Genomic DNA, 10,784 nt, shown 5'->3' with positions numbered 1-10,784 from the left:
AGTGGCTCAGACCCAGGCCTTCGAGGCAGGGGACAGACACCGTGGTACTCGGTTTGCAGTGCAGTATCTGGAAAAAGCATTGGTTACATATTTGTAACCCGTAGCTAATGATTCCCAGTCAGCAGAGGCTGAGCGGAACACCACACAGGCAGCAGACCATCAGCAAAGATGTCAGTGGAATCAGGCCTTGTCTTTTCATGTAAACTGGCAGCTAATTTCCCCCTTAATTAGTTACAACACCATCAACACAAAACAAAGCGTTTTATTATTTTCTTAAACACAATGGTGCCAGAATCTTAGGATTTATTTTCTAAGTGTGTCACCAAGCACATGTATGTAATAGGCTCAAAGGTCAGTCTGCCCAGAGATTTTCTAGCGGAAACTGTCTGTTCTCCGGCCTCTCTGGGTTTCTTGAAAGAAAGTGTGATGACAGAAGGATGTGCTCCATCTCCCCCAGGCCCTGGCTCTATGTTATTATAACAATTATTTGGTATTTTGAAGTTTTCAAAGAGCTTAGATATGTAGAATCTTAAGGGGAGGTCCTTATATGGATTAGAGGAAAGAAAAAGAGACTTCTAGGGTAAAATTTCAGAATATTACTGCTTGGAAAGGCTTTGGACGAGAGAGCCTATTGCATGGGAGAACATATTTGCCAATGTTACATACAATAATGGTTAAATATCCAAAATTTATAGGAAACTCATATTTAAAAAGGAAGATAAGCAATCTAATAAAAAAAAATAGTCAAAGCACCTAAATAGACACTTTTGGAAAGTGGACATACAGAAGGCCAAGAGACATATGAAAACATTCTCAAAGTCACTAATAATCCAAGAGATGCAAATCAAAACAACAATGAGGTACCATCTCACACCTGTCAGAATGGCTATCATCAACAAATCAACAAATAACAAGTGCTGGGGAGGATGAGGAGAAAAAGGAACCCTCGTACACTGCTGGTGGGAATGCAGACTGGTGTAGCCACTGTGGAGAACAGAATAGAGTTTCCTAAAAAAAACTAAAAATGGAATTCCCATTTGACTCAGTGATCCTACTTCTAGGACTATATCCCAAGAAATCAGAAACACCAATCAGAAATAATATATGTACCCCTATGTTCATAGCAGTACAATTTACAATAGCTATGATTTGGAAACTGCTTAAGTGGCCATCAGCAGATGACTGGATTAAAAAACTGTGGTACATCTACACGATGGAATACTACACTGCTATACAAAAGAAATAACTCTTACCATTTGCAACAGCATGGATGGACCTATAGAGCATTATGCTAAGCAAATTATACCAGTCAGAGAAAGATCAATATCACATGATCTTACTCATTTGTGGAACATAATGAACAATATAAACTGATTAACAAAAATAGATCCAGAGACAGAAGCATGAAACAGACTGTCAAATCTCAGAGGGAAGGCATGAGAAAGGGAAGGGTGGGATAAGAGATCAACCAAAGGACTTGTATGCATGCATATGAGCATGACCAATAGACACAACCAATAGGGCAGTGAGGTCATGTGCTGGGAGGGAAATGAGACATATGTAAATACTTTCAACAATAAAGAATTTAAAAAATTAAATATGATTTTAAAAAGGCTTTGGAAGTCTTTTAGTCTAGCAATTCCTAAGTTCAGTAGAATACTAGTTCTGAAAAATGATATTTGAAAACAGGGTTTGAAGATAAAATAAGTTTAGGAAACAGGGAACTCTATTTTTCTTCCTGGAGAGTGACAGTGCATCTTAACATCTTTAGTCCCTGAGGAGTCCTAAAATGAAAAAAAGAATTATTTTTTTCTCAAGCAGAATTTCCCACTTTGATTTGATTATTAATATCTCTTGCCTCTTAAAAAAAACACATTTATTAAGCCAAAACCTTAGTTACACAGCTAATTTGTGACAAACTCCTATCTCACAATTTGTAGGCTCCAGATCATTGTAGAACTTAAGTTTGTGATTTACTCCCATTATGACTCATAACTGAGGACTTACGGAGTTGTGACCAGGCCATGGTCTGTACTCTATGACATTATGGTTTACTAAGAGGGGTTTGGTTCTATTGCCCATGGTGAATGCAGGGAAAGACCACCCGGCTGCAGTTGAGGCCAGCCTAAGGCAAGTCAGTGAAAAGGTGACTTCAAAAAGCTCTGTTCTGCCATGAGAACAGCAGTTAGAACATTAGCCCATGCACAGAAAGGTCACTGGTTTGGTTCCTATTCAAGGGCATGAACTTGAGTTGATCCCTGGTTCCAGTTGGGGTTGTGGGAGGCAACCAATCCATGAGTCTCTCTCACATTTATATTTCCTTCTTCCTCTCTCCCTTGCTTACACTCTCTCTAAAGATCAATGGAAAAAATATCCTTGGGTGAGGAAAAACAAACAAACAAAAACAAACAGAAAAGCTCTGCATTTATTTTATTTTATTTTTTAATCCCTTCACTTCCCTGTTCTGGAAACTTTTATTCACACTAAAGTGTAATTGATTCTAACTACAATTAAAGTATTGTCTAATCACAAAGATTTACATTTTAACCTAAACCCTGTCCTAAACAAATAAAACCCCGAGAGTGTATCTCAGGGGCTGCTTCTGGTAGCCAGGCCTGTGGCACAGGCTTTTACTAACATATCAATAAAGAAGAGCTTATTTAAGAACTACATATATATATATATAAAGAAGAACATACATTTTCCCATTTCTAGAAGCTGCTCAGAGTGGAATGACATAGTTTCATGGAAATCACATACTGTATATGAAAGCTTCTTGTTTGCAGTAGGAGGTACAGACGTGTTAGTTATTATGACCAAATTGGATTCAAGTTAGAGAAAAGAAATCTGACCTGTGAAGTACACATCACAGTTTCCTTTTCTCAGCGTTCAGGGCATGGGAAGTTTCTATTTCTAGCTTTTTAGTTCCTCTGATTGAATCCGGCCAGCGCTGTCAGAGGAAGGGATGTAGGAATGGGATACTTAGTGTACCCACGGTTAGGTATAGAGTGTGTTGTCTGAAGGTTGTAGGTTGTAGATTTTTATAATATTTTGATTTGCCTTCATATTTAATTTGTGATATGTTTTAATGTATGAAAATATGTCATAGTATGTATTTTATTATAATTATCAATTGTTTTTCTTATCTATGTCCCCTCATGTTCAGGAGAGAGGTGAATTTAGCTCTTAGTTTGAAAACAACAAATGGACAAGGGAAAACAAGCTTACTACAAACAAGAATGTTCCTCTGTTACATGTATGAATGCAAAACTGTCTTCAGTTATTCTTCCTAATGTTCTCATTTAATGATTGTGATAAGAATACTTTCCCATAAAAAAAATCCAAAAGAAATTAAGAAGTTCGTTTTCCCCCATAGATTCTCTGTGGTTTCTGTGGTGCTACAATACCTTTTGTCATTGCATTTGTAATGGTCTCATCAGAACTGAGATTATCTCCCAAGTAGTAGGCTGGAAGTTCTTCACCTCCAGGCATTGTGGGGCAGCATTTGTCTTCTATTCCCATAATTCACTATGTTTTCTGGAATAATACACATAGCCCAAGCAGGCGCAGATGCTAAAATGCCAGTAGTTTCGCTTCTTCTATGGGATGTTGATTCCATCTTTAAAAAAAAGCAAAACACATGTTTTTTAATTTCAGGAAAAAAGGAAGTGGGGGAGAGAGATTGAAACATCTATGATAAGAGATGAGAGAATCCTTTTGGAGACTGAGCCCAATGCCCTAACAGGGAATCAAACCTTAAGCTCCTGGTTCATAGGTGGATGCTCAACCGTTGATCCACACCGGCCAGGCAGGATGTTGATTCTATCACTTGCAATCAGTAGTAGAGTTTAAAGGAGGGATTTCCCTTCCCAGGCAACAATCCTTCTGTTCCCTGGCCATAGCAAAGAGGTCCAGATTGCACACATTCTGACAAGTTAATATTCTTCTTTCCCCACATGGTCCACTTCAGTGTGTAACTCTGGAGTACAGTTGGTTGAAAGACATCTGTAGACCACAGCAAAGTGGGGGAATAGATGCCATTGCCCTGGAGTTGTGGGCACAGCCCCAGGTTTGTGTGCCCACATGGACTTGGGCTAAAGGCCTTGGAACTGTAAGTGACATGTGACACACAAGATATTCTCAGCCTAGTGCAATGAGGTTTTCTTTTCTTTTTTCCCAGTGTTTATCCAATTGTAAACTCTGTACTCTTATTTAAATAACTAGAGGCCCGTTGCAGAAAGATTCGTGCAAGAATAGGCCTTCTTTCTCCTGGCTGCTGGCATGGCATTGGTTTTCTTCTGGCACCTGGGACCCAGACCTTTCCTCTGGCTGACGCCTTCTGCCTTCGTCCCAGCCGGAGTCTTCAGTGTTCGCTCTGCCCGAAGCACTGCTCCTGTAGCTCCCTCCATCCCCCAAAATCTCCCTCATAGCAGGTGTCCTGCCCTACCCGGCCACTCTGTGCCTACATATGCAAATTAACCCACCATCTTCGTTAGGTTAATTTGCGTACCCACTCCTGATTGACTGGTGGACATCACAAAGATATGGTGAATTTGCTTATTTTTATTTTATTAGTGTAGATGGTATCCTTTTTATTAGTAAGCCAGAATGAGAAGTTCCTGAGTAATCCATTTGATATAAAAAAATCACTGTTGAAATGTATAATTGTTATTTTGGGTAAAATATGAAGAATACAATGATTTTATTTCTAATAATACTTAGTTCATCTTTTCTCCCATTTTTGAACTTATAATTTTGACTTTAAATCTAAAATCCAAAATCAGTGCTTCCTGCCAAAATGCACAGTCTTTATTTGTGCCTGAATGGCTCAGAATAGTTATGTGTGTTTTTTTCAGTATAAAGGATAAATTCCTTGTTCCATCTTGCTGCTGAGCTCAAGATCCTTAAAAGCCAGTTTTGCTTTACTGTGACTTATCTGAGGTTTTTCACTGCATCCAAATCCACCCTTACTTTGTACATGTTCTCAGAAGAAAATGTTCTAGGAGAGTGCACATGCCATGGCAGCCACAAACCTGAGGATTGTTGGGATAAATTTGCCTCCAACTGAACATTAGGACTAATAGTTTTTTGTTTTGTTTTGGATGGGCTTGTCTTACAGCCCTGGGCATCATGAAATCTGTAGCGAAGACTGTTTTTGAATTGCATTAGTAAGTTTTATTGAATTAGATTCTGATTTCTTGATGAAGAACCTCATCTGTATTGTACTTGCCATGAGCAATACAACTGATACCATTTGTATCAGTTGGACACACCCACAGGTCATAGGCTGTATAATGTTAGCTTTTAAGTAAGTCAGGATTGAAATATCACATTTCCCCACTGCAGTGTCCCTGGCTCCAAGCTGTTGGCACAGAAAGTCATTAATCAATGAGAGAAAGAGGTGATGGCCAGGGGACTGTAGTCATTTGTAGACCATTGTGGGCAACCTGAAGCCATAAGCCCAAATCTAGCCATTTCTTCTTTGTTCCCAATTTTTCATCTGAGTTTATAGAAATTCATAACATGTTTCATCCAGTGCTCCAGAGTCACAAACACATACCTCAGCTAGGCTTCATGTTTAGCCTAATGGCTGCTGAATGAAAGAAGAGTCAGAATGGGGGTGGTGGGAGGTAGAATTGGGTCAAATAGATGAGGACAGAAGGAGACTTGACTTCGGGTGGTGAACACACAATGGGCAATACACAGTATTATAGATTTGTTCACTTGAAACTTGTTTAGTTTTAACCAATGTCAACCTAATAATTTTTATTTTATTTTATTTTATTTTATTTTATTTTATTTTATTTTATTTTATTTTATTTTATTTTATTTTATTTTATTTTATTTTATTTTATTTTATTTTATTTTATTTTATTTTATTTTATTTTATTTTATTTTATTTTATTTTATTTTATTTTATTTTATTTTAGAAAAAAAAGGTCTCCAGGTTTAGCTGAGGGGCTGGCTAGTGTAGCTGGTGTAGCCAGCAAGAGGGACTGGCCACTCTCAGTGGGGCTGGGACTGCACAGGCCTATGCATAGCCTGTGGGCCACAGGAATCCTGGACTCTGCCCTGCCCTCCCTCTGCAGCCATACCTGCGCCTTATGCCGTTGGACAAGCCTGTTGGAACCCAGCTGCTGTATCTGCCATGTACCTGGAGCATTGGTTTGACAGCTGAACCAGGTTGTTTACCAGACTGGTACATGTTAGGCCTCTTTGGCTCTGAAGGTATTCTGATACATGGAGCAGACTGTACTAGTAATGACATGTGGGCCTGGGAATATGATAAAAAAAAAAAAAATGTTTACAAGAACAGCAAATTACCCAATAGCTGCTAGACATTTCAACTTTTCAGCCCTTCTTTTTTGTCGGAGAGAGCTGACCCTGGCACTGTTCTTCTGTGTCTGAATTACTACAGTATAGCTCTTGGAACAGCCTTCCTATTTCTTGTCATCACCTACCCGCTAATGAAAAGAATTATGTACTGGCCTCAATTAGCCCTGGGGTTCACTTTTAATTGGAGAGCTTTACTTGGATGGTCTGCTGTCAAGGGCTCTTGTGATCCATCTGTTTGCCTGCTTCTTTATTTTTCTGGAATTAAGTGGACTCTAATATATGATACTATCTAGTCCCATCAGGACAAAAAATGTGCTGATTGGATTTAAGTCCACGGCACTGAAGTTCTATGAAAACACCAACTGGTGGCTCATTGGCCTCAGTGTAATGATATTGGGGGCACTGAGCCTGGTTAACATATGCAGTGGTCAAACTGCACCCTACTCCTCTGCTCAGGCTGCTGTCAGAGCCCATCTGACTCACCAGATTTAAGCTCTAGACAGCCACAGACCTGAGGATTGTTGGGATAAATTTGCCTCCAACTGAACATTAGGACTAATGTTTTTTTTGTTTTGTTTTGTTTTGGAATTGTCCTAGAGAACTTATGGGGGAAAAAGAAGTATATGAAACAAAGAAAAAAATATAGATAGTAGAATAGAAAATTAGCAAATGAAGTTTACCTAGGAATTTTTAAATCAAATATTCACAAAACAATCTTAGGTCTTGTTATACATAATTAGATTTGAATAAGTCTTACAGTATCTCAAAGAATTAAGAATCAGAAGATGAAGTCATAGATTTTAGTTCAAGTGTTTATCAGAAAAATTCTTCCTCTGTTACAGAACCCTGGAACTCTTCAGGATTTGAGGTGACCTTAAGTATTTAAGTTGATGTTTTCTTCTTCTCATAATTCTTATCTGGTTATGGACACTGTATGGATTTTGGCACTTTAGAGGAGACCTCATCTAAATGAATTTCTGTAGGAAAAAGGGACTTTCCTTTTAGGGAAAATCAAAGATGCCACAGCAGGGGTTAGGTGGGAGAAGAAGTTTCTGCTCCTATATGTAGGTCTAGATTTGGGATATTCTAGAGCTACATATAGGGGTGAGGATGAGTTGTGTATATTAAGTATTTTGTGCCAGGCAGTATGCCATGTGCTTGGAATACCAGAATACCATTGGGTGCCTCTGTCTATCAAGTGTCATTAACTCTGATGGGAGAGGTGACAGAGACAAACATTTTAATGCAATTTGATTAATGTTATGTAAACTGCTAATTGCTGCCCCTGAAACTATTCCCTCTTTGCAGTTGTTAGAACCCTGCCTTTGTTCAGGATGCAGGGTGTCCAGCTAAATTCTCTTCTCCGCCCCTGGGCTCCTGTCATGTCAGGTGTGGCTATGACAGATCTGATGAGTGGGACATGCCCAGAGCTCTGATGGGGCTTCCATTGGAACTGCTGTCCTAATAAAGGGGGATGATCACAAGGGACCCTGCCTTCTCCCTTTTTTCTACTTTGAACATGAACATAATGCCCAATGATGAAGCAACAGTTTTAAAAAATAAAATAGTCTATAGTTAAGGTTTACAACACTATGTTTAGCTATGCATGTACATAGTGAAGTGATTACTATGGACAAGCCAATTAAATATCCATTTCCTCACATAGTTACCACTTTTTTTTTTCTTTTTTTGTGTGTGTGTCTGGCCAGAGCACCCAAATTCTCTCTTAACGAATTTCCAGTATACAATACAGTATTATTAACTACTAGAGGCCCCGTGTAAGAAATTCGTGCACGGGTGTGTGTGTCCCTCAGCCCAGCCTGCACCCTCTCCAATCTGGGACCCCTTGAGGGATGTCCGACTGCTCAGTCGGACAACCTTCTCACAATCCAAAACTGCTGACTCCCAACTGCTCACCTGCCTGCCTTCCTGATTGCCCTTAATGGCTTCTGCCTGCCAGTCTGATCAGTTCCTAACCACTCCCCTGCCAGTCTGATTGATACCTAACTGCTCCCCTGCCAGCCTGTTTGCTCCGAACTGCCTTCCCCTGCAGGCTTGGTCCTCCCCAACTGCTCTCCCTTGCTGGCCTGGGTTCCCCACAACTGCCCTTCCCTGTAGGGCAGGCCCAGTCTCCCCTAATTTCCCTCCTCTGCCAGCCTACTCACCCCTAACTGCCCTTCCCTGCAGGCTTGATCGCCCCCAACTTCCCTCTCTTGAGGGCCTGGTGCCTCCCAACTGCCTTCCCTTGCTGGGCATCTTGTGGTGGCCATCTTGTGTCCACATGGGGGCAGCCATCTTTGACCACATGGGGGCAGCCATCTTGTGTGTTAAAGTAATGGTCAATTTGCATATTGCTCTTTTATTAGATAGGATAATGGTCATGCTGTACATTAGAGCTGTGGACTTGTTAATCTTATATACTGCAACTTTGTACCCTTTGGCCAATATCACCCCCTTCTTCCCTGCCCCTGGCCCTACTATCCGCTTCTATGTAGATTCCACACATGCAGTATTTTTCTTTCTGTGTCTGGTTTACTTCACTTAGATTAATGTCCTCTAGGTTTATCTACAGGGTGTCCCAAAAAATATATACACACTTTAATAGCCGTTAACTCAGTTTTGAAAATGAAATGTATTTTAATGAACAATGAACACTGCCTTTATAATTATTCAAAATATGTGTATACATTTTTTGGGACATCTTATATCTTGTTGCAAAAGGCAAGGTCTCATTTCTTTTTAAGGCTGAATAATATTATTTATTTTCTTAAAAATATATATATATATATATATTTCATTGATTTTTTACAAAGAGAAGAACAGAGAGTTAGAAACATCTATGAGAGAGAAACATTAATCAGCTGCTTCTTGCATACATCCTACTGGGGATGTGTCCACAACCCAGGTACATGTCCTTGACTGGAATCGAACCTGGGACCTTTCAGTCCACAGGCCAATGCTCCATCCACTGAGCTAAACCGGTTTCAGCAATAATATTGTTTCTTTATCTGTATGTATACCACAGCTTCTTTATTGATTCATCCATTGACCAGTAGCCAGCAGCTGATGTGACCATGAAAGAGACAAGCATGAGGGGAAAAGTAAGAGAAGGTTGCAGATGTTAGCTTTGATTTCACAGAGTTCCTGAATCCATTCCAGCTGCTGTCAAAATCCAAAATCTCCTTATGTGAGAAGAATACACCTGCATTTATTTTGAGCTGCTTTAAGGCAGGTTTTCTGCTACTTGCAACCAAAGATGTTTCTAAACAAGACAGCTCCTATAGGCGTGAAGAAGAGATATATTTATTTCAGAATACTAAGCAGCTGAGAGGAAGCACTGTGCCTTCTGTTATATGGGAAGAGTGCTTGGCCAAATGCCTCTTAATTTTTAACAAGGTCATACTCATCCATCACCTATACTTCACGACACCACTCAGGGTAAAATTAAGAGAGACAGAAAACCTGGATATACCTGTCTCGTGAGAGATTCTAGTCTAATTTGAGACATTCTCCCCTAGAGTCTTCCATGAACTCAAGGCAGTCTGCAAGCAAGGGCCAAACTAGTCACGCTGTCATGTGAGTGACTCCATGTGTTGGGGCATCTAGGCTGGGAACTCACAGTTTCCTCTGACTTAGATCACACCAGAGCCATCCTCGGTCCACATTTCAGGTTGAACCCTTGCCACATTTTCCAGAAGCATGGCCTTAGAAACCCTGTCTGAGGCCAGATTCACAGATATGCAGCTGCCAAGACTAACAAAGTGGTAGACAGTCTTTTTGCTGCCCTTGCAACTCCCAAAGAGATACCTGCTTTTTCCAGTAACTCACTTCTCTTTCTCTGCCTTGCTCTTTCCTTCCTCAGGCACAAGTAGAGAGTCTCACAGATGGCTTTGGAGGAAAATAACTGCTTATTCTCAAACAAGCATGGAAGACACATTCCTGCTCCCTCCCTTCCTCTCTCAGAGTTCTTGGCCTGCCTTGGCCCAGGAGATCAGGATGCTGCTGCCTCACTCTGCAAGTCCCCATACCTTTCAGCAGTCCTGCTGGCAGCCTGGGCTGCTGGCGTTTACATTTTTCTTCTAAGCAGCTTGGCAAATTGGAGCCTTTGATTTTCTGTTCTAAAGCCTGGTTTTTAATATCTAGGCTGAAGGGAGCATTCAGCATTGTGCCCGTGAACCCACAGGCTGCAGGCAGTTCTTGCACCCTTTCACCCATGCTTACTTGTAACCTCCAAGGTGTGGCTCTGGATGCAAACAAACCACTGGAGTCAGCTGGTTTGAACTGGAGCCCCATTCATGGGGAGGTGAGGCAGGACAAGTGGGGTGCCCACAGACAGGAGCTGATATTGAGTGCTGGAAGAGAAGCCTTGGAGGATCCATGAAAATGCTGTGCCTATATAATAAAAGGGTAATATGCACATCTACAGAATGGTGGAATGACTGGTTGCT

The 10,784-nt window shown here is 40.6% G+C and overlaps 1 pseudogene across 1 annotated transcript; it reads left to right on the top strand.

Moving 5' to 3' along the window:
* Positions 1-2,080: 2,080 nt before the first annotated feature.
* On the top strand, positions 2,081-6,882 carry LOC311615241 (4-hydroxybenzoate polyprenyltransferase, mitochondrial-like; annotated as a pseudogene). Its single transcript has 2 exons — positions 2,081-2,130; positions 6,056-6,882. The product of its transcript is annotated as a 4-hydroxybenzoate polyprenyltransferase, mitochondrial-like (transcript).
* The last annotated feature ends 3,902 nt before the right edge of the window (positions 6,883-10,784 follow it).

Source organism: Pipistrellus hanaki (assembly GCF_964339955.1).
Source record: "Pipistrellus hanaki genome assembly, chromosome: 2".
Lineage (NCBI taxonomy): Eukaryota > Metazoa > Chordata > Mammalia > Chiroptera > Vespertilionidae > Pipistrellus > Pipistrellus hanaki.
Note: the sequence above shows the minus strand (reverse complement) of the source record. Positions and strands in the feature narration are given on the sequence as shown.